The 26,390-nt window shown below is 29.9% G+C and overlaps 1 protein-coding gene and 1 long non-coding RNA gene across 2 annotated transcripts in view; both read left to right on the top strand.

Annotated features, from left to right (window-relative positions):
- LOC148279502 (uncharacterized) overlaps positions 1-10,633 on the top strand; it is a 49,804-nt gene extending 39,171 nt beyond the window's left edge. The window contains exon 3 of the long non-coding RNA XR_015822859.1: positions 10,505-10,633. This is a non-coding gene — a long non-coding RNA (uncharacterized LOC148279502). The remainder of the gene's footprint in view (positions 1-10,504) is intronic.
- Cht7 (chitinase 7) overlaps positions 1-26,390 on the top strand; it is a 191,740-nt gene that overhangs the window by 83,609 nt on the left and 81,741 nt on the right. The window lies entirely within an intron of this gene.

The raw sequence follows: 26,390 nt of genomic DNA, 5'->3' as shown, positions 1-26,390 counted from the left end.
GAAATTTAAAATTCAGCCGAGGTGTTAAATGACGTAAGTTCTGAAATGATTATATCATAAACATACACTTTACTGTACGAAATGATCAGATAAAAAGTTACGATCAGTTTTATTACAAACAAGAAGGCTTAATAAAAATAATGCTCGATTTCATATGACATAATTTCGTGAAATAACTAAGTGGGTTATGTAGGTCAAACTTACTATGATATGAAAATTGACGTTATTTCATACAGAAATACTCGTTGTTTTGATAATGTGTAAACATGACCAAGTTGTATAACTTATTTTGCAGTTATACGGCAAATAATCTTGTCATCAAATCGTGACAGAATTAGCACGATCTTCTGAGTACTAATATCGCATCATATAATATTTATCATTGATTTATATAAATCATTAATTTGCATTTAGGGTCTTACTCATAAACCTTGCTTAACTTAGGAATAAGGATGGTATTCCCATGCGAATTATACCACTATACTTATAAGGGCTGGCATATTTCCATAAGGCTATTTCTTTCTACCTACTAAAACCGTTTTATTTAAGAAAATCAATGGTATATGAAATTGTAGGTATATTATAGTTTTAGTTATGAAACAAAACCTAAATGTATATTTATATTTTTTTAAGAAATAAAAAATGACTAAATATTTGCACTTTACTATGAAGAGAGAAAAGGGTAAAGAGGGAAGGAAAAAAGGAAAGAAGGAGGAGAAAAGAAAAACTCAAAGATTCAGAAAGTGTAATTTTTTTCGTGATTTGAATGTAAATAAACAAGGGGCGTTTCTGACATTAGTAGATAGATTATCTTTAAATTGAGCAGTTTCTATTGTGAAAGAAGAGGCGCAAAAATTACAGCGATAAAAAGGTATTAAAAGGGTTATATCGTTACTAGAGCGAAGAGATAGTTCATGTTGCGATAGAGAGTTTAATGTAATAAATATTTTTTTCTCTTTACTGTGTAACATGTTCTCTCATTATATTTGTGTAAAACTTTAACTGATTTTTATGAAACAACTGTTGTTTTTTCTAAATAAAATAAAATAAAAAAAGTGGTTGGAAGATCCTTCTTAAATTAAAAAAAAACAAGCGAACTGAAATATTAAAAATATTGTGACGAAGTAAAATAATGTGATGTTTATTATATGCCTAATACTGAGCCAGTGTAGTTGCGTGCGATATAAGGTTATGTGGTCGAATTTACAAAAATTAAAGATATGACATAAAAAATCATTCTGTAATCATTCCAACATATCAAACATTTCTGAATTAGCATCTGGATAACATATATCTGCATAATCAAGGAGCAGAAGAAGTAAGCTCTAGACTAATTTTTGCTTGACATTAATTGGCGAGAAATTCTGCAATCTTTTAAATGAGTGTAAAGTGCTATAGTGTAAATATGCCCTGTATCAGACCCTTGTCTGCACACATTGGTGAAAAGGCTACTGTAATGTAATATTATATCAGGATATTACATCTTTGGTGGGCGAACATATAAGTTTGACTGTAAATGTGTAACTTTTCAGAAGAGTAAGAGAAACCTTATAAGACCAAATATTTATTCACAAAAGTGAGATTTTGCAAAGTAGGTTATTAAAAAATCTGTAAATATAGATCATTAAATCTGTGTAACCGCATTTGAGAAGTTTGTACAAATAACAGAAATATTCCAAATACCTTGAACCATTGAAGTCGAGCATGATATTTTGTTAAACAAGCTGAGTGAGATCGGTTTGTCGGATGGAATGCTAAAATTAATGGCAAGCTACCTCCGAAACCAAAATCAATACGTTTCACATGGCTTGTTTGCATCAAAAATTTTTTAGTACTTATTTGAGTGTCTCCTAAGGATTCAACCTGGGCTCATTGCTGTTCTCTATTTTTATCAACAATATTTAAAAAGTTGTAGTCAATTCGCGTTTTTTATTATTTGCGGATGTCTTTAAGCTATTTTTGAGGGCTAAAACAATAGATGATTTTCGTATTCTCCAGAAGAAATAATTATACGTTCAATCAACGTATCTGAATAGAGAAGACGAACAAATTATTTTTCAATATTTCAAAATGCTCAGTTATGTCTCTCACCAGGGGCCCACAAAAAGCCTTTTTTCCGCTATCATGTTAAATATTTTTATATTTATGAATTAAGATATATCATTTTGTAATGAACATACTCGTATATATGAATAAATAAAATTATAAAAATTGATGTTGAAATTGAAAAATTTGAAATTGAAAATCAAAGATGGAACTGAAATGAGTAATCATAATAATATTCTAAAATAACTCATTTATATTATTTGTACCACTCAATGAATGATGATAATTAGTCTACTTTTGTTACTGAAACCATTTTGTGCTATTTGTGCTACTGAAAATAAGACACAAAAGCGCACACCTATTTAATAGAAAGTTTAGTAAGGGTAAAGTTATTTATTTATATTTTGAGTAGTCGTATAAGGGTAATGTAAATCAGTGTTTAATACACAAGAAACATTTTATATATAATCGTAAAATGAGAAAAAATGCAACTATACTCTTTTCCGCCCATAAAAAATATGGAATCTAAGAAATTCGTTACAGCCCTTTTAAGATGTGTAACATTATTAACGTTTTATTTATTTAAAACAAAAGATGTGAAGATAATTCAAATTCTGTCACTCAACCTTTTGATATACTGGGTACAAGTTTCATTGCAATGAATGAAGTTGATATTTCTAAAGTTCCTTGGCAAATGAAGTGGGATGACTTGTAAAATTAAATAATTCTGCGCCCACAACTTTGAAATATCTTGCAGAACCTATTTATTTTACAAATCATAAATACGAGATTAAAGATATATTGTGAAACCAAGTGCTACTATAGTGTAAATAGGCATAATAAAATTTTGTAATATTTTTGTTTCTCTATCGTTAAATGAAGTTTTAACAAACATTCGTATTAGTACATAATTAAATCATTCATACATATTTAAAGAATTAACTTTGTGGCCAAACAATTAGATTTTTTAACATAAAACAATATTTAAAAAATATCTTGAAAATAGATCGTGCCAAACCAAAGGATTATTATTCAACAAATGAAAGCAATATTTGCTTTTAGGGCCATACAGCAAAACTTTAAAATAAACTTTTTAGGATTTACTTTTAAAAATATCCCGATGAATTTTTTGGAAAATCGCATTTTTTAGTTTAAAAACTTACAAACGTATTTGGCTAGCGAAGCAATATATACCGGACACGGACTATGGAAACGGCTGGGTGGGAAAGGGTTGAGTTTAGCGTAAAGAATGCTAGTCCGAAACATTAGAGGTTGTCTCCATTTTCAAAAACAAACAAACAATACAACCATTTTTAAATTCATTTTTTGTCTTAAAAAAAATAGTTTTTGAAAACAATTTCTTATATTATGTAAAATTTTACCATGAAGAATGTTCCTCTGAAGTTTTGCAGTCAAGCCCTGAAACACCCTGAAGAAACTGGTTTGACTTCCACGCAAACTGCGTGGTCAAAACGCGCGCGGAACCCGCTTGCGGGCACAGTCCACACTGAAAAACGCTCTCCACCGTGGCCATGCACTATTTACAAAATGTTTCAATTTTGTTTCAGTTGTAAATAATTCATAACAATGACCAAAACTGCTTATAAATTAATACTAGTGTCTTTCTTCAGCTTCGCGAATTCAGCGAAATTCGCATATTTCTATACAATAAAAGCATTTAATTGAGTGATCAGAAATCACTTTAAAAACTAGGCATTAAGTTGGAGTAGTGCGTGGTTCGAATCTCTCGTCAATCCGCGACATGCTCCGGGCCACCATCCGGTTTTTGTATTTGTTCGTAATTTTACCGAAATTGAATGATAAATTAATATGTTTTAATGGACCAAAAGTGGCCAGGCAAACGTGATTACCTTGAAAAACGCAATAAAGCAATACGGTCGTCGATTTCAGCTGCCAAAATACTATCACAGGATGACCGCAAGTTGTTTTCCGCTTCAATTTAATAAACTTGTAAAAAACAAGTTTTTCTTGTAAAAAAATGTTATTTTACTTTAAAATTTCTTTGACACAAATAGATGACGGCTCCAAGGATATCGTTTATTTAGTCAGTAAACATTAAATGCCGCCCATATTTTGCCCGCGTAACATCTTTAGATACATCATTAAAAATAAATGAGATACGTTAAATACACGAATCATACAAAAATATAAAAAAATCCCCCTTAACCATGAAAGCGGCTTGTCAGCAGGTTTTTTTTTAACAGGGAAAAAAGTTAGAACTGGGTACAAACATAATGATATATTAATTAATAAACATAAATTAAATATGATAAATAACGTTTTCTGTAGTACCAATAAAATCCAAACTCTGAAAGATTTTTATATAACATGTCAATCAAACTTCCCAATTGAAATTTAATAATGATTTATTTATAGAACTTGTTTTATCATTTATCTCTTTAAAAAACTAACAAATCTTAAGTAGGCATCTCGGATACTTACTTAGCAAAAATAAGATTCCGCATATATAACGCTTGCATAGTGCTTATTCTCCTCCACGGATACGAATCGTAGCGCTTCACTAGCACTATGGCCCAAAACAGCAAAATATTGTGCATTGAGAGTATGTGCCTCAGAAGAATTTTAGATCTTCGGTTGTTTGAATTTGTAAGGAACGAAGTAATAAGAGAATGGATGCAGCAAATTCCGGTGACAACTGTCATGGAGCGAAGGCGATTCGGTTGGCTGAGCTACTGCGGATGCCTCCTGAGAGCCTTAACCACGTTTGTCTACTTTACGATGCATGAGGTTCGCAACGCCCTGGACGTCAGCTGCTGACTGTTTGGTGGCAGTTCATGTCAGAACTGCGGAATGCGAATCTGACTTGAGGGGATGTTTAGGAGCTGGCAGGCGACATATATGTCTAGAGGGTCTTCTTAGACACATGGAATAATGATGATGGTACAGTGAGCATCTTCTTAGGCGATAGCGCCCGCTGGTTAAAAAATAAAGTTGGTAGCACTAGACCAATCAGTATGGTTGTCATTTTTTCTCAAAATTACAAATTAGGTAAATAAAATAATATTAAGAAATATCAAATATAGTAAAATATGTAATGTTTTCCAAATAAAGTTATTATTAATGTAGCATGAAACAATCAAAGCAATATATAAAAACAAGCTGACGAGTTGTATGCTTACAATGAGGAACTTCAGCCCTACGGGGAATTGGATACAAAAATTGTTTTCTTGCGTGCGGTAAATATTAGAGCATTAAATTAAATGAAAGGGAGAAAATGTACGAGTAAAATCATAAAAAAATATTTTTTAATAAAAACGCACAATATTAACGCATTATATGAACCGCTCAATGATATGAGAGCTGTGGATTATATCGATTTGCTTAACATAAACGAACCAATCGGAAAAACTGACTGAAAAGAACCACTGACGTCACACGCGGAGTTTTTTCAGAAATACAAAACTTTAAAAAAATCATAGCGCTGATAATATGATATGCAAAATGTTATCTTATCTTTTTTTTTGCTTAGATTAATAGTCCATTAATAAATAAAATAAAAAAATAAAAAAGCACTTAAATTCGTCATTCAACAGAATTTAAATTTTAAAAATATTAAGTTGACATTTTTGAAAAATAAATTTAAAAAATTAAGTTAAAAAAAGAGCTTCAAACTTTAAATTGACGACATTATTGGTCGCCGTGTAGTTGGAACACTGTACAAGAATTTATTTTTGCATTGGCGACTTATTTTGTTTAAAACTGAACACATTTTGGCTCCAACGTTCTTTGGTTTCATCAAGGCTTCTTAAATTACTTCATTTTCCAATGTTTATATTTATTATCGAGTTCAATGCAGTATAACAAGTATAATATAAAATGATAATTATTTACTTATCCCTTAAAAAAAGCTGCATTGACGTGCCTATTGACATAAATTATATTGTTGAAAAAGCTTACCAAATGCTGGGCTTCATTTTAAGGATTTCCAAACCTTTGAAAAAACCAAATAGGAAGGATTGAAAATGTTCAACGATTTTTTTTTAAATACCTAGTTTTTAAAAATAATAAAACGCTCTGTACTCACAGGCAATCTGCTAAACAAAATGGATTTTTTAACGTTGAAAATAGACCCACTGTAGCTGAATTATGCTATTCACATAAATTATTAAAAAATAAAGTAGACTACTTTAACCTACTATCCAAAATTAATTCCTATGTCCCCTTTTGCGTAACAAAAAATAAGTATTTGTTCCATCTGCCAGTCTGTAGCACTAACTATACACAACACTCTTTCCTCTATCGTTCTTGTTCTAACTTTAATTTTTTTTTTTTTATCTATTGATATATTTTACGTGCCCCATAAATTATTTGAAAATAAATTAAGACTCATTATTTTTGGCTGTCAAATAAAAAGATTACAGACATAATACGGTATACGTATAAAATAATAAACATAAAATAAAATAAAATAATGAACAGATAAAAATATTTTAAAGAAATAAAAAAATAAAATAAAGTAAGAAAATTTAGTAAAATAATACAATTAAAATTAAAGAATAGCAATTTTCTTTTACAATTTACTATTTACTTTTAAATATAAGAAAAAAATTAAACACAAATATAAATAGTGTGTGCTCGTAAATGTTATCAAAACTAGATAAATAATAAAACAAAGTTAATCGAAAATTTTAATTCATATCTACAGAAAAAAATAATAATTAGAAAATTAAAAGTACCTATTAAAATTAAGATCTAAAAAATGAAAATAAAATAAGAAAGAAAATAAAGAAAAGGTAAACCTCAAAAAAAAACAAAAATGTATTCAATGAGAGATATTTTTTTTTTTTATAAATAAATATAAGATAAGAATATGTTTGTCATAGAACTAAAAACAAAGATTTAAAAAAAAGGAAAAAAGGTGTTAACAGTAATTTAAGTGCTTTTTGTAACAATGTGCAATTGGTGATATTCTGAAATATTAATAAAATGGTTATTCTACAATGCGACATGTTTCTGGGCTAGCATCTGAAGCGTAACGCTGATCACCTTACCTCCGTGTTACTATGTACGCTGCGTTGAGTGTTTCAATGCATGGCCCTACGTATTTTTGGGTGCGGACAGGTGTATGATGATGATGAATGTGCAATCTCTATTTCAAGAGAAACATCTTTCATTAAAAAATTGATTTACCACATTATCAAATTTGCCATAAAAAACGAACAATGGGTTCATTCATACGATCGGGTGATTGACAAGAGTTATCATTTCAATTCAGTTATTACACATTTAATTCAGGTCGTCAAAAAGAATCGTACCATTGAAACATTATATTAAACATGTTCTTCGAGCGTTGAGAAACCATATCTTAATGTTAACCGCAAAAAATATTATAAAAAACACGAATATAGGTCCTCTGCTACAAACGTTATGCAATATGCCTTGGGTATGCAAAAAAATAATCGAAAAAAGACGTGTTTGGGAAAATGTCAGATTGCTTTAGATTCACATTCACTATGCATTTAAAACAAGTAATCACTTCTAATGAGTGGTTCGATATATCATTAACATTTAAAGCATTATCTTTATTTCATTAAAATTATTTATTGACAATTCTTGATGGAATTCAATTGTAATGATGTAATAACTTATATTTACACATAAATTATTGATTTAAAAAATACTTGGTACACTTCCACGTATTTATTTTGACCAATTAGCACTTTCACCCTCTAATAAGCATCTTCAGACTGATGAATATTATACAGTGTAAGGATAATTTAGTTTTGCATAAATTATTTTTTAAATGAATAACTTATTTATTTTGCTCATTAACGTCCAAAAGGCATTTACAAAAAAAAAAAATGAAAAACATGCTAACATACTAAATAATAAACACAAAATATACAGAAAATGTATGTGAAATTAGTTAAAAATAATACTTAATAATAACAAAGGTATGCAAGTATAATTAAATATAAGTTATTACATCATCATCTTTATAGTAAACCGTTTCAATAAAATGATAGTAAATATTTGTATGTAACCACTTACTGACTTTTCTTCACTATTTAAACTACCATGAAAATCTCAATGTACGCCTTCACTAAATATTCACTTTTTATGCTCATATTGAGACAACATGTAACTTTGCACTGAAAATGTTGGGTTTTATTCTCCGCACGGGCAGACTTTTCGAGAATCCCAGTACACTCAGAATCCTGTACAACTCGTTGATATGAAGCGGACTTAAGAGAGTTTCAGTGATTTGGACTCCACATGAGGTGAGATATTCCCTAAGTTAGTAGCAGTGTTTTTTTTTTTAATACGTTTAACCCGGGCCATAATTTTATTTTCATTTTTATTTCTATTGAGACAACTGAATAGATGTATTTAATATATCTGTGATTGAGACCATATTATTATCAACCGAGACGTTATATGCAAGGTAGGAGCGGGCGCAGCGAACCGTCAGCAGCAGCTCTATAAGGTTTGAATGGCATCCTTAAAATTGAGTTTTAATTCTAAAGCTATGAAACGATTAGTACCATTCGCCACATCCAGAAAATAATTTTATTGTTTGTGTTTTGAAAACCATAACGACGTTTCGACTAGAAATACCCTGGATATTCGACTACTAATCGGTATTCGACTACATTTTTTTATATTCGGTATTTGGCGTGACAGCAAGCAGTATTTGGCCGAATACCGAATACTATAGTATGAAAAAAAAACGTACATCTTAATAAAAAATGTATCTATTTTAATCACAAACGATTTGTTTAATACATAAAATTTATGTACGGTAAGTTGTAATGAATTAAAACATTTTTTTCAGAATTTGTTGATAGTAAACAATTGCGTTTTTCCCGATAAATAATACCACGCGAAATCTTGTGGTTAAACAGCAAACACACAGCCAGTTTATCATCTTCACTTCAAATCTCAAAATGTACCCGAATAGGCGATTTTTTTATGAAATGGTGCCATGATGTATAATAAACCAATATTAACTTATTTCTAATAATTATTACTTATAAGGACTATAAGTCTGCACAATTTGATGTAATAATGAACAAATATGCTCGCAAATGAAACAATTACGCCCGCTTTGTCACCCCCGCACGCACCGCAATGAGACAGGCCCGTAACCTTCACGGGCGAAATGCACACATTTTTGCCAAACGTTCGGCTGCCGAATGTTTGGCGCTTCGGCCGAGAGAATGGCCAAATATTCGGTATTCGGCTATGTCCCTATCTATGGCATTTTTAGTTTCAGTTAGCACAGCCTCCTCACTGAAATTATTGCATTTTTAGTGTAGGACCTAAAACCGTTGCATTACACTTTCGCTATGCTTATGATCGCGACATTTCTTAGACATCTTAACAGGAGATGCAGGAATACCGATCTCAATTATATGTCTTCCTACAAAAAGCACCACTTGCTTACTTTAAAAGATCGCCTTCTCCTATTATACATGGGGGTGCTTCATGACATACTTAGTGGACGCCTTGATAGTCCGGCTCTTATGTCGGAGTTATCATTAAATGTCCCTGGCTACCATACCCGTCACGCGTCGAGCTCTCTATTTCATGTGCCAGCAGTTCATACGAACTATGCCCAGAACTATCCACTTATACGTTTTGCTCGTAATCATAATTTGGACTTTCCCCTCATTGATCCATCTTAAAACATATTTTTTGTCTTATACTTAGTCTCAATAATAAAGTAAATTATTTTTTCTTATTTTATTATTTTTTTTATTTTTATCTCTAATTCTTAACATTTTATATATATTTATATTTGTTCAATAACATTTACACACATTTCCACCCTCATTCCAATATAATACCCACTCACCCACTCTGTCACACACTTACACTCACACAAACACACTAGTATGTATTGTACGTGTATTTAATGTATTTCTGTGGATATCTGTCATTGGTTTTATTCTCGGTATATTTTATTTGTTATATTTTTGTTACATGTATTACTGTTGATATCCCCAATAAATAAATAAATAAATAAACCTTAGCAAGGCTTTTTTCTTGTAGGTTGCGACTTACAGGTCGAAAAACAGGATCTTAATAGTCGAAATGCATAATTTTGGCAGTCGGTGATAGCCGACTGCTACCTACTAGTATTCATTTAATATGCCATAGATCTCATTTTAATTTTTCCTTACACTATGCATTCGGGTATCCCCAGACCTAAGCTCAAATTATTTTGAGAATAAAACGGATATATTTGGTTTTAGATTTTCTGGTTATAACATAAATGAATTTTTATTGCATTTATCAACTCAAAATATATTATGATTTCTAGATTATGTTTTCTTTAAATGTTATTTGTGTTTTTTATTTTAATGACTTTTTTTGAAAGTGCTGACTTTTTTTATATTTATTTCGCAATTTTTAAGTAATATATTTAAACTCTTGATTTTTGGTTTTGTATATTTTTTCTGTTATTATATAGGTACATGAAGAAAGGAAAAAAAAATATACACAAGGACTGGATTTCATCCTCTAGTGAGAGTTATTAAGATTTACAGATAACAACAGATATGAAGAGCATTTTAGAGAAAGGAATATGGAATCTAGGCATTTACAGGACCTCTGACTAGTCATTCAAGTGGTTATTTAACACACTGTCGACCTGACAGAAGATGAAATAACTCAGTATGATGAATCTCAGGTTTCAGCTTTGTAACTTCACGAAAATTAACAGATGAAAGAATTAAAGGAATACGGATGTTCACACATAGACTGAATGGTCAATGTTACCCGGAGTGTAAATTGCCAATTAAACTTGCCAATGACAGGTCAAAAGTTTTATAAATACTTTGTTTATTTTTATGAAATGCTTCTTATCTCTGTCTTAATATTTAAGTTTATGTAAAATGAAATTTTCTTCATTAAAAAAAATAAATTTTGGTTTACTTGGTATTGAATGTGTTATGGTGTGGTGAAGTCTGGTGTTATTTCGACGATTTGTAAAGCATGTAAACTATCATGTTTTTACTTTGTACAAGTTAATATAGAAAATAACTTTGATTACATTACATTTTTTTGCACCACAACAGGCCAGGAGGCCTAATTACAGTGATGAATTACATCACAGAGCACCCAGGCTTGAGAAAAATCACATTTTTAATTTTTTGTGTTCTCACCGGCAATCGAACCCGGAACCTTCCATGCGTGAGTCAAGCGTCTTGACCACTACATCACGGAGGCCGCCATAATAATTAATATTGAGATAACTGTTGAGGTGTAAAATTTACAATAACGTAACTTAAATACATGACATATACATGGTGATCAACTAAAAATATTATCAAAACTACATTATAATTATATGAGTTGAAAAGAACAGACCTTTTACAGTAAATATAACTTTCGTACTTAATAAGCAAGGCAAAAAATAAATAACTCTTTTAAAAAAAAAAAAAACTCCAATATGATAATCTTGAAAATGGAATAGAGTGGAGAAAATTCCGCCACGTAAAATAGTGGTTGTTGCATTCATCACATTAGAGGTTGTGGGTTTGATTCTTGGAAAAGTCATCGTGAAATATTTGTTTTTAAATGCAGTTTTACTCTGCAATGTTGTATTGTTCCTGGACTGGCATCTGAAGCGTAAAAACAATCACTTCATTTACTCATCTACAAAACTTTTTTTTTTATAAAATATGCTAAAATTTTACGCTTTTTCATATCACAAAAGGATTATTTATATCTCTAAAAAGATTATTTATATCTCTAAAAAGATTATTTCGAATTGGTCATATTTAAATATGGAGTTCATCTGATCTTTTTATACTTTAAGCTTTGTAACTTAAGGAATTATTTGCTTGTCTTGTACATTTTAGAAAATGACAGGTATATTCTTTTGCCATCCCACGGCTGAAATATGACAAATACGCTGCAATTAAAATAGCAACGCAGTGTCCCATGCACCACTGAATGCGGAAAGGGAAATCATAATTAATTATATAATCTGTTATTTTGTTTAGTACTTTTGTTAACCCTGACGTGAAAAAATACGAACTTAAAAAACAGGTTTTATTTTTTTAATGTACATACACAATACATTATATTATTATATGCAAGTTTAATTTGATAAAGCATTGCAAAAACTTTAAAATGGCCTTCTCATTCTTTTAACTGTCATTTTCTATAACCATTGTCTACCATTCACATTCAAGAATCGGACTTATTATTTCTTGTTATATTATGAGATTATCAAAAGATTAAAATTATTGTGGCATTGTAGGAAGTTGTAAAGCGCACTTAACACGGAACGATTTGTTATGTTTATAACACGCACATTCCACTACGCATCGAAATTTCACTTCTAAAATTATCTTAATCCGACAATTTTTCGTTTTGTTTAATTGAGTTATGACATATATTATATTTGAAAATATTAGTAGTTTGGTATACCAACCCTTTTTTGTTTTTAAATATAAGCAGAAAACATTCGGAAAATGTTAGAAAATTCAACGCTTCGGGCCTCATATAATCGGCCTGGTTTCACCATCCCTACGGGCGTCATCTTATCGGCTCTATGAGGCTAAGTTGATTGCCACTTCGGGCGTCGGTTAAATAGGTTCTCGTAACCTACAAAATAATCGCCCCTTTGGGCCTAATATTTTTTTTTATCGTTTGGAGCAATAGAAATATACTCTTAATAAATTAGAATCAATCACTCAAAATAATGCAATCTAAACCACGTTAGTTTATAATAACGTAGCATTGTTATTCTGTATTAATATTAATTAAATACTTCACTTATCAGCTTTTTGACATGCAAAAAATCACGACGATTGGTTGCTCCTTTACAACGTGAAATAAAAACAAACAAACATACAAAACAATTTTGCATTTTAAATATTAATAAAGATTAAGCCTGATGAATGAAAAAAAAGTCAAAAAGGCTATTTTAACATTTTTTTTGTCCATCAACAATAATATTCATTTTTAATTTTTTTTCCGTTACCTAAAAATGACATTTTATTTTGTTTTTATATTTATTTTTCTGTGAATAAATAATATTGAATTATGTTGCTATAAAATGAGTGAACTTTTAACTAAAACTTACTTCGCAGTTTGGCAGATATTCAAGTACATTTGTAGAAAAAATTGTGAATGGGAAAATTATCAATAAAAAAGTAATAAAAATATATTTATAGATATATAAAAATGTTAAATATCAAACGGTAGGTATTATTATTTACATCTTTTATTTATTTTATTTATAAAAAATATAAATGATTAAATTATAATATATTTCTCACTGAGAAATTCCTTAAATTGGTTACTTAGTTAAAAGCGCTTGTTCGTCAAATAAAACAAAATAATAAATCTTAAATAAGAAAAATTATTGTCATTTGTATCAAAATTCCATATATTTTATATTAATAAATATTTTCAGAGCTCGGAAAATTGTTTCTTGAATATTTATTTACCGAAGTACAAGTTTCAATTTCAATACAAGCACTATATGATAAAATATGAAACAGATCTCGGTAACCAGATGTTAAAAAGTCAAGTAATATAAAATAGGTTTCAATGACAAGCACGGCCACTTGGGTTCACTGTTCCCCGTATGAGTGTTTTGCATGGAATCAGCTGTAGCCTCCCACTCCTGCATACGTTATCATAGGGTACAGTAAACCACCTCGAAAGAACCCGGCGGCCTTGGTAAACACTTGATATTTCGAACCGCTCAACGACTAGTTGGCATTCTACCTGCTAATATCACAAGTTAATCAACTTAGAATTAATTTAATTTAAAATGCTCTCATGCAAATAAAGAAGCGAAGTTTTTTTCACAAAAGTAATTAAAAGACATAGCGGTATCTAAAAAAAACTTAATTAAACATGGCGTATTTTTAAACCTTGTAAATTTTAAAAAGCAATGCATATAAATTGTATAAATTTAAGTTTATACTTAAATGTCAAAGTTCAAACGTAATTCTATCCGAATTTGTTTCCACAGAGAGGGGAAACATTTTTGAGAGGAGAATATAAAAAAATATAAAATAAAATGTTTCTCTCTGTGTTGCGACAAATTTAAATATGAATATATCTTTGGGAAGGAAATCTAGCCAGTATGCAAACATTTGGACATACTTAAAACATTGTGTGATTCTATCTGTTCTGTGTAATTTTTAAAATTAGGCCCAGAACCTCAAAAATAGTAGGCGAACGCGCCAACCACTACACAACGAAGCGAACTTATCTCCGCTCGGTTTCTTATTCAGGATTTTTACCTGAGAGCAGTTATCGAGTCGAAAACACTCTTCTAGAGTTCTGGTTCTATTTTACATATATTTTAGTATTCTTCATCCATCTGGACACAAAGCCTTTTTTCAGTATTGTCTGATTACTTCAAACTGTTTAGGCTAGTTAGTAAACTTTTGTTTGTGTTCAAATATTTGTAGATATGCTGGATGTCACACCCGAAGGAGTTATTAAGATCTAAATTTATTGCAAGATAGGAAAACATTTTTGAGAAGAGAAGTCTAGGTATTTACAGGGCTTACGACCTGTTATTGGCTAATTTTAGTGGCCACAATATAACATTGACCAATAAACATAAGTTAAATGATCCTATTTTGTCAACTCTTTCATCTGCAGATTTTTGTGAAAAGAGCTGAAACCTTTACAAACGTGGGTAAGATTTATCCGACTGAATTATTTTACCAATTAGGCAACGCCTGAAAACACTTTTTTTAATTTGAATGCTTCTTATACCATTCCAGTTCAGTTTAGAGCCAAAAATTGCCGTCTGTTATAAGTAGAGGATGGTATTGTTATATTTTGTTTGCAAAACACTCAAGAAGGTTAAAAATATACAAATAAGCAGAATTAAAATAAAAGCCAAAATATTAGGCACAGTCTATTCTCATTAGATAAAGTAAATACCTGTTCTGAGGTAGACAGCATTTTCTTTAGGTACAATAGTTTAATCAACAATGTTTTAAGTATGTCCAAATGTTAGTTAACAGGCTGGATTTCACTCTCTTGGGAGTTATTACGATCTTAATTTATTAAAACTGAGATAAAAAATATATTTAAAATATATGAAAATATGAAATGGCATTTACTAGACTTATGACCTGTTAATATATTTTTTTAACACCCAGTGACATTTTGTAGGCCATTAAACCACTTAAATTGGCCAATGACAGCCTATTAGTTCTGTAAATGATTTATTATTATTGTTTGGTGTATAACAGCATTTATCGATATTATTCCTGGCCGATTACCTGTGTCACGCTGTAATAATTCATGGTGAATTTTATTATCCAGTTCGCTTATATTGAAAACATCCTCATTGCATCAAAAGTAGGTCCAAGTCCATGTCTGGGCTCCTTTCCTTTATTCAAATATTTCAACTTTATACAAAATTGACTTACATATATTTATTTTTACGCTATGCTGTCCGCTTTTCATTTACTATTATTATAATAAAAAATATTATTAAAAGATGTAAGAATTTTTAAAAAATAATCGGGTTGTGGTTTCGTGGATAGTGTTGTAGACTCACGAATAAGAGGTCCAAGGTGCGAACCCCACTCTACTCCAACTTGATTTTTGGACTATATTCTAATAGTGAATTATTTAAAACTTGTTGAAAATGGCCACCGAAATATAAATATTCGGGTGAATTATAAAAACAATAATATTTATTTTTACAAAAAAAAATAATTAAAAATTACAACAGGGATGGAGAACACCTTAAAGAAGGGAATATAGAAGTCTAGGCATTTACAGGGCAAATGACCTGTCATTGGCTGGTTTGAGTTGCCACTTTTCACACTGTGTAACATTCACCAATTTACCTATGTTTGAACACCTGTATTTCTTAAATTCTTCCATTTGTTGATTTTAAGTGACTCCCGAGGGGGTGAAATCAAGTCTTTTGTCAAAATAATGTTGGATAAAATTGACAATATATATCACTTTTCGGTGTTAGATTTCAGACCCTTATGTTTATGTAGATAACCCTAAAGGGTTTCATTGTTACTATGTAGGCCGTTTACATAATGTAGTGAGAGCTGCAAATTCAATCGGTAGGGATCCTGCGAAATGTCTCGTTAGACAAATGTTTGTAATAAGATCCCGAAGCTTTCTCGTCCGTCAATTCGTTTTCCCCCCATTTCTTCCCTTATATCCTAACAGGAGCCAAAGGAATGTGTCACAAGTAATATATATCTATTTATGTTCTGTCGCCAAAAGGAATTTGTTAATTGATACGCCCAGGAAACAAAGGCGAATTGAAAATACGTAGCGAGTATTATGACAACAATGTTTTGAGTATGCCCAAATGTTTTTAGATGGGCTGGATTTCCTTCCTAGCGAGTTATTTAGATCTAAATTTAGGAACGTATTTTTGAAACTCGACATTCGTTTGAAACTGTTTTGTTTTAAGAGGATTTTTAGCTACGCTATACGCTTATCTAGTAGGTTCAGTCGCATAAATCTCACCGACAAATGAAAGGTTCTAGCTCTTTTATTTCACAAAAGTCAAAATATGGAAGAGTTGAGAAAATGTGGATGTTTAAACAAAGGCAGAATATTGAATGATACACAGTGTGAAGTGGCAACTTGAACCAACTCAACCAAAAAAATGGGTAATAGAGCTGGGTAGAAGTAAAATGGATTGTCTCATTTGCCCAAACCAATATTAAATCAACTGCTCCACAAATATTTAGTTTTATTCTTTTATGGTGCGTTTTTGGCCTCCATGTTTGTCTACCATGTAACAGGTCCGGGTTCAATTCCAGGCATGTTTAACATGAAATATTTATTTTAAAAGGTGTTTTTTTCACTATAATATTTCATAGTCCCTGGACTGGTACCTGAAGTGTAATACTGATCATCTTACGTTCATGTAACAAAAAAAAACAAAATACAGTGCGATTGGTGTACCGGGTACATAATGCAGTGCCCAATGCACCATTGGGTGCGGAAAGGGAATGATGATGATAATTGTGCGTTTTATAATATAAATAATATATGTATCCAAAAATTAAATATTAACTTAAATACGCAGTGTTTAAAACTGTCTGAACATTTTGATAATTATCTCTGTCTATTGAATCTTATTGTATATTCTCACATAGAAAACTATTTAAAAAAGTATATTGTTTAGTGTCCTTGGCACGAGTAACCCCAGTGAAGTCACATTACTTTTATTATTAATCATTGTTATTAATGGGAAAAAAATAAAAAATAATAATAAAGTGACAGGTCATAACCCATGTAAATGCCTATATTCTCTTTTCAAAAACGTTTTCCTTCCCTGTTGCAACAAATTTAGTATTATTACTCGTACCGGGCCGTTTTTTTTTTATTTAGTAAGAAAAACGGTATAAAAATATCTCTTTTTTCAGACAAACGTTATTTTAAATGGAGTTGGCTAAGGAGACCCTTCAATGATAACCAATGTGTTAAATTTTTATTTTTTTATTATTTTGATATACATATTGTCTGCACATGGAAACGATACTTTAGTCTCAAACTGTGGTTCCCCGAAGATATGGCTTCTTTCTTGGTATATAGCATCAAGTTCACATTAAATGTGCATTATTGCATTATTTATGTGGTAGTTTTGACTTGTTTTTTATTAATAATGTTTAAATTTACTGCAAAATGCATACATTTACCTTAATTGCTTTTACTATAATGTGAGTGTTAACTATCTGTTGGAGTAGAACCACAAAATATTCCGCAATATATTGCAAGAAAAATGAAAACGTAGTGTAGGAAGAAGCCGTACCTTTTGGATTAAAAGCAAAAATGGTTTCAATTGTAGTTTTATTAATTATTTCAGGAAACTGCCAACCAAATAACAATGCAACGTAGTTATGCTGAAAGCAGCCAGCCATAGAAAAGTGAAACTGAAATAATAGCACTTTAGTGAAAAGCCTGAATAATCAAATCTACAATGTTTTTGACTTTAACAAATAATAAACAATGAACACATTAGTTGTTTTTTTATTATAAACAAGAATAAATTTATATATTTGACCAGTTTAAATGATTTATAAAGTACCGTAAGATTTTTCTAGTACTGTGGGTGTTTTCTGCAAATTAAGAAATGACATTTTTGTGATCGATGCCATTTTCAGGTGTATAATACAGTTTTTTGTATGCAAGCGGCCCGGCTACTTTTAGCAGAGCATAGAATTGACCTTACTGCACCCGATAAAATCAAAATATAATTTTTTCAAAATTGTGGACTGGCTGTTTTCTGCATAATAACGTTCAATTATTACTCTGATGATATATTACCGCGAAGGGAAATTATAAGAAAAATTATCGGTCAGTATTTAAATTTAATAAATGTAAAACCATCCATTCACAAAAAATTTAATGCGCAAGCCTATTTAATTGTGTTGTTATTTTTCACTATGCATTTTCTCAGACATTTTTTTCTTGTTTTTCAGGACATATTTTGTAATGCTCCAACCAAAAATATTTCGTAATTCTTTTTTTAAGTTAATCTTACTTTCGCATTACTGAAGCGACCATTTGAGGAGCTTTGAAATAATAATAATAATAAATAGAGTCCCGGGAAACCACTCTTCTTAAATTTGAAACTAAATAAACGCCCAAAGTCACCCGAACGAAAGGGTTATTGTCAGAATTAAGTTATTTATGCTGTTTCTAAATACAAAACACCCCCTTTGCAGCAGTTTATTACAGAGTAAGGGTTATTACCGACCCTCCTATTAGGAATAGTAATAACAGTATTAGATATTCACAAAATGTCACAAACATAACTTTATGTTTAGATTAAGACATGGGGTATATTATACAATATTAAAAAGCAGATAATCCAATACTAGCAAAATGTATTTTTAAGTTTTTAATGCTTAAATATTTTTTTTAAAAGTGCACAAAACTTTCCGTAGACTTTATGCATCTTACAAAGCATTAAAAAAAACTTTTTTGACAGTTTATTGAATCAAAAAGACTTTTTAATTTTCTCGTTGAATTTAGTATTTTTTCATGATTCCTAATTTTTTTTCTGTCTTACAAGTTACAACAATGAACTATTATCGTTTGAATGAATAAGTACGTCTTGACTCACGCACGGAAAGTTCCGGGTTCGATTCCCGGTGAGAACACAAAAATTAAAAATGTGATTTTTCTCAAGCCTGGGTGCTCTGTGATGTAATTCACCACTGTAATTAGGCCTCCTGGCCTGTTGTGGTGCAAAAAAATGTAAAAAAAGGTAGTTTCCAAAATAGGAATAGGAAAGTATAGGCATTTGCGGGACCTATGACATGTCATTGGCTGGTTTAAGTGATCACTTTTAAATAGTTAGATAGTTTGGTGTTCATTACGATATTGAAATTGAGCAAATTTCATAACATCAAATATTTATCACAAGAGTTTATTTATTCAATCTTTTATTATCTGACAGACACGAATAGGGAACTTGAAAATAAAGAATTGCATACTCATCTATGGTTTGCAAAATTTCTCGCGTCTGAGACATACAATTATTAGATATTACGATTTGAAACATGTATATAATGTATACATGCTCGTATTAATCCTTATGCTCGTAACTTCCTCATAGGTCTACATATAACAGAACCTTCTTTCTAGGACACTATCTCATTTATTATTCCATACATAAGATGTACAAAACGCTCACAAATGCTCCTTCAAACTAATAGACACTGTTTTTCTCTAGTATAGTAATGTCTTCCGCAAAAGAATTTTAGGTAATAATTTGGCACGAGGTCACTTCGCGAATGAATACAAATTGCAATTGTTGACACCTTGCAATTAAACTTTTTATTTACGATATGTATACCTGCAAATTCTAAACTAGTAAAAATAATTTATTAAGTGCTTTTAACCCTGATCAATATTAAAACAATTAGGTTGTCCTGTAGCTTTAAACCCTTTTTTTCGCCTCGGAGCCTTATTGGAGGTAATCGAATACTAAGATGAAATTTAAATAATACTAAGCTCGAGTGTTCAAATTTACGACTAAAATTCAAATTGTCAGTCTGTTGTGGTATATTTTTTTTACACAAATACACCTGATTTATTATACAAAATTACTTTGTACAATCAGTGGATTTAAAAGAATAGCGTATTTCTAAAATTATCCTGATGTACATGTGTACTTATGCAATAAATTTTTATTGAAAGAAAATCTATTACAACGATGTCTGTATGCAGATGAATTTTATATTTGTGATAACTACACAGATTTAAAAAAAAAAACATAAATGTCTAGTTTAAATGTCAATTTTCTATTAAATGGTAGATGTACGTAAAAAATACAGCAAAAGGTTTAAGAAAATACCTTTTATAAATTGTAAACCTAAAAATAATTAAAACAATTACGAATGCAATTTAAATAAAAATAAAAGTTATTTTTCTATTGATTTAACTAAATATTTTGGATTAAAAACACGCCAAAAAACGAAAAAAAAACATTCGCTTCGCACGATCCAGTTTAAGATTTATTTAAATTGTGTTGGTAAAAATATTATGAATAATCAGATATTTCAAACAAGATCTAAGGCTTTGAAATGTGGTGCTACAGAAGGATGATAAAAACCTACTAGGTGGACAACAGAGCCTAAAACAATGACCTTCTCCGACGGATGAAAAAAGATAAAGAGGTACTGAATATTTTAAAGAAAGAAAACTTAAGTACTTAGGGCATGTGATAAACGGCAAAAAATATAGCATTTTACGAGTCATTCTACAAGGAAAAATTGAACAAAGAAGCAGTGCGGGAAGAAAATGCGTCACTTGGCTAAAGAATTTGCGAGACTGGTTCCACTGCAGAACTCAATCCTTGTTCGGGGCAGATGGCAAGAAAGTAAGAATTGCTGTCACGATTTTCAACCTCCATTGGGGAGAGGAAAGATAAAAAGACGAAATAACTTATGATCAGCCTGATATTTATAATTGTACCTCTAAAATAACTTTTAAAATTAATATTTAATAATGATAACCTTGTTAACATTTGAAGACTCCTTTCTAATAAAAAAATATCATTCTTATATTGATAATTTGATGGATTCGTGATTTCCATCTTTATCAATGTTATCAAGTATTGAATGCAACTCATTTTTGATTGTTTATTTCCTAGTTTCTTACAGAAGCTTAAAAAACATAGCTTAAATTCATTAATCTACTGACAAAAAATTTCATTTAATAATTTAACTACTAAAGAAATAAATTGCATTTTAGGCAGCTGCAATCTAGTTTTCATAATGATAATATATTCAAAATCAACTTAATAAAACCCACACAAAATATGGAATCACAGTAAAACAGAATTGACGCATTATTCGCAAATAAATCAATAATTAACAGAGGTAAATCAATATACTCGTATGTATGTAGATAGATATTTTTTTGAGAAAGAAGCATAGAAGTCTACGAATTTACACAGCTTATGATTTTTGAAATTGTCAACGAATGGTCAATACTTTCTTTTTAGATACGTATTTTATCTCTATCGCAATATTTGTGAATTTTAATCTTAGATTTGAGCTGGATAGATATAAAAAAAAAACTTTTGTGTACTTTCAGCCCCGATGTTCATTCTTATATACATAAATTTAAGGATTGATTTATCCTTGTATCTTTTGAAATTTAAAAGCGGCGAATAAATTTTTATATTACTGGAACCTCTAAGAAGGTTTCTTTAAATTTTTTGTATACGTCGGTAATCAGCATTACACTTAAAAGTTCATTTTTAACTTTGACAGCTGGCTTCTGGTTGGTTTATTTTTTTTGGAGCGAATTTTCGTCGTCCGTATAAATTATATGTAAGGCAAGTTTTAAACATATTTCAGTTTGATTAAATAAATTTGATTAAATAAACATATATTGTATGATAAAAACATATTTAAAATTAATTCTGTCGATTAAATATAGGTTTGTAATTAATTGTTTATTAAAAAATTACGTCTAATAATTTCTAAAGTATAAAAGATAAAAAAACATTAAAAATACCAACATTTTTCAAACAAATTTTTTGGTAGATATGAAATGAGAATATTTTATTTTTCATAAGAAATTATTTCAGTTCTGAAAGGACTAAAAATAAAACAAAAAACCAAAACACAAATAGCTTAATGTACAAAGTGTTAAAACCATATGAGATGCCTAAAAGTATAAAACTTATTGATTTTAAAAGATATTATGGTCATTGTAAAAATGTAGTATTTTAAAAATGTATATACTATGGTATATGAAATAATTGTAAATGTCAGTTAATAAATTTAAGGAAAAGAAAATTATTTTTTAAATCTGCTCTTAAAAGGAGCATGTTCACATCACCAGACACCTCCAGGGGCGGTATTCTAAATCTTCTCTACACCTTAGAAATTGGTTAATTTAAGGATTTTTTAATGGCCACACTGATGATTAAACGTCAAATAATGTATAAAATTGTTTAAAAACGAAATAAAACGAATGGGGTTTGGTCAATTCATCCTAAATATTTTGGGTAAGACTTAAGGTCGCAATAATGTTCAAAATAAAAATCATTTCTTTTGATTTTACGTGTTCACATTCATTTGAAGTTTAATCATCATTGTGGCCAGATATGAAGCAAAGTGTAAACGCATACAAAAAATCAAAATCCACTAATCAATCACTCCCCCTGGTAGAGAAGATTCAGAAAACCACCTCTGGAGACCCTATCGCCAGCCATCACTCTTGCCTCCTCCGATGTCAATTCATTGTTCAAGGGTTTAAAGTAACAATGAGTTTCCCGAAGACAGTAAGGAGAAAAATAGCCTTTAAGTCTTTATAACGATTTTTTTTGTAATTTGATGTAATTAAATAATTAAATGAGTTACTTATATCATATGAACTAATGTAACAAAACGTAGAAAAATGAATTAATGAAGGCAAGGCAGTCAAAACTGTTCCCGACTACTTAAAATAATTATATTGGAGACAATTTTCAAATATAAATTAAACAGAAAATGATGACTGCCAAAACAAAATAAGATTATTAATTTACAGTATTTTACCTGTCACTCAATTGTAAGTATTTACTGTTAACTCTAACGGGTTTAAGCAAGAAAATACGATTGTAAATTACTTTATGAAAATACTTTTTAAACAAATATTTTACTTGAAAAAAATATTGAGCAAAAAAAAAACTTCTACAGTCCTGAGTTCTGAACGCTATCTCAGACGTAGATAATGCTTTGTTAGCGTTTATTTAGTACATAAATTACGCGCTAGCATAGCGTTCTACACGCCGGCGATAGCGTTTGGAATACCAGCTCTGGAGGACCATGTCAGCTGCGAAGGAGGAAAATTAACTAAATTTGTAGATTAATGAGGGCAGAAGAGGATGTATGCACATAAGCCAAACACGTCACGTTGTTTTCCACCCTTCTGACTCCCTCAACGTTTCTCTTATTTTTATTTAGAAAATAGTGTCTAACAAAATTACATGTAATTTTGAAAACGAAAACAAAGCAAAATAAAAATTACCTGCTTAAATTATAACAGAAGAGATATTCAAACAAAAGCAGAACGGTTAATGTTACACAGAATGCTCAGTGAATAATAAGTTATTTTGTTTTACAAAAACCTAGCCTTTCACATAATCTTTAAATAGAATTTTCACATCACTGTGGCAAGATAAGACTTTTTTTAAATGCTTCTTGTCTTAAGTTATTTCAAATACCTAAACGACTCAGATGCATATGACGGATTTTAAATAGTATTTTTCAACGTTAATTAAAACTATATAATTCAAATTTGATTAATGCAAAACTTAATTGCTGTACATTGATATCCCATGTTGACATGATATTAAATCTTATTGTCTGACAAATCTCTAACAATTATGCGCTAATTCAAGGCAACTCTCACGGTACAGACGAGGTCAATGAAATTCATGTTAATATTTTAATTAAACGATTACATGATAATATTTTCTCTTCATTTTGGATCCTTCTACCCCTGAAAATAATGATATGTATTTTTAGAAATATATTTCCGGTTATTATAAAGCCGTAATGTTTCATATTTACGATTATCATTAAGTATTTCCGACATACTGTGGATACTTTTTTCATCACAAAAACAATTAAAATTAACAGGAGATTAATAATTGAAATAATAGATAAAAACACGTTATTTAACGTTGATTTTTTGGCTTATTTATTCATGATTATGTCATAGTAAATAATTAATTAATTGACGTAATAAGTAAGTCTATTTATTACCCTTTATGAATATTTACTTTTCGTCACATTGAAATTGTTTTTTTTTTGAGAAATAAAAATTTGAGTATTCTAACTTTCAAAGGCTGTGCTACAAAATTCTTTTACACGCGGTGATGTAACATCGCGTTACCCCAAGCAAAAAACAGAATATTCTGTAATTTAGACATTTGAAAAAAAAATATGGAGACATACTGTAAGACTTTTTTTTCCCATAATTCATAAAAATTATCATAATATGTAGGCCTGTTATAGCAAAATAAATTAAAACTCATAAAAACGCCTTCCATATAACTAGCGTGCATCCTTTTCTACTGCTAGTTATCGACTAATTTAACTAATTTCTTCTTTTGTTTTGAGAACAGCGTCTCTGTCTTCCTTGTTATAAGATCTATTCTCGTGTTCTCTCTTATCCAGTAACATATATTTTTTGTGATATTGGGATCACATTCATTTGTATAATTATCCTTCGGATAGTAATGACAAATATGTTTTTTATCAAAATCCAGCCCATTTGATGATTACAAAAATTTTTAAAAAATAAAAAATATTTTTCAAGTCTTGTATCTTATGTAGACTCGTGTTACATCATAACCACACAAAAATAAATAATCTATTAAATGGACTTTTTTTTATTTTATTTAAGAAGTAAACTCAAGGTAGAATTTTGAATTTTAGTACATATAATGTTTTGACCCTTTGTTTTATCTTACGTATATGTAACTTATGATTGAAATACGCTGCATTTGGTTGACCGATGCAGTGTCCTATGCACCAGTGGGTGTGGAAAGGGGAATGATGATTCTGTATTATTGTTATTGCTTTAATTTGTAGAACAAAAATATTTTTGTATGAATATTGTCGTAACTATTGTTATTTTTTTAAATACCAAAGGTGTTAATTTACTGCTAACTTAGTGCAAAAGAATTCAATTAAATAGTAGATACAAAGTCGTTGCATACAGTTCCTTTGATTTGATATATTCTAATGTTTAATTATATTTTAATAAAGGCTTGTTTAATTACTTTTTATTTCTAAAGCACATTCGAAACAAAAGTCTTTGTTGAGTTAAGGATCTAACTAAAGCATAACCTTGGTTAACTACTTGTGACTGGTTGTCTGTAGTCATTAGACATACCTCCACAATACTGGGATCTTGTGACAATAAACGACATTAATTCGGATTAAGCTAAATAAGATAAGTTCTTACTAAAAGATCCTTTTAAATGTGGCATCCTAATTGTGAACAATAAAACATTTAATATATGAATAGCACGACATTAAGCCTCTAGTTTGATAAAACGCATAGAAAACATACGACTTTGTCCTTTTAAAACACCGTTCTTTCACAATGGCTCTATCAAAAAGAATAAGGCATAATTATTTTTTTTAAATACTTAAGAGCTAAAATATATTGTAATTACTTTTCTTCTTGAAATCAAGTCAAAAGTCAAGTACGATAAATTTTTTTGAACTTTTTTATTTTGTAGTCGAGTCTGATTTAAAACAATTTTTTAAATTATAAAAAAAACACTGAATTTCATTGTTGTAGATTTTGGATATTATATGAGCAGTTAGCGATAAAAAAAAAAAATATGACAGTAAGATCTCTTGTAGACTGCAGACAAGTAATGTTTGCGGTAAGTTAATTATGGAACAGGCTTTGAGAGGATGTAACTGGGATTTGACTTGCAAATTAGAAATCTCTACTTGCCTAATTTGCAAACTGCACTTGGTTTCATCCTAACTCTACCTGATAGGAACATGTTGTAACCAAAATATGGATAGTCTGCGGGTGCCAGAAATTATTCATAATAAAATTACAAAATGCGGGCAGCTTGCTTTGACTAAACTAATAAAGAAATAGGAAGTTGGATTGAGATGGAAAATTATATTTGCGATTAATGATAACTTTCAAATGGTTATGAAACAATTGACATCTTTATGATTAATGCCAATTCACCAATCAAATCAATATTCAACAGTGTTTATTCCGTTATCTGTATTCGGTTACCCAAAATAAAGTTACTTCAGATACATTTAATTATGTTATTTTATTTTATTATTTTTTTGTCTTAACATCTTCTTACTTTTTTATTTGTTTCTCACTCT

This window comes from Micrasema longulum, unplaced genomic scaffold, assembly GCF_059751315.1.
Source record: "Micrasema longulum isolate JH-2025_06_02 unplaced genomic scaffold, ASM5975131v1 h1tg000715l, whole genome shotgun sequence".
NCBI classification, from domain to species: domain Eukaryota; kingdom Metazoa; phylum Arthropoda; class Insecta; order Trichoptera; family Brachycentridae; genus Micrasema; species Micrasema longulum.
This window is presented reverse-complemented; position numbering and strand designations above follow the sequence as displayed.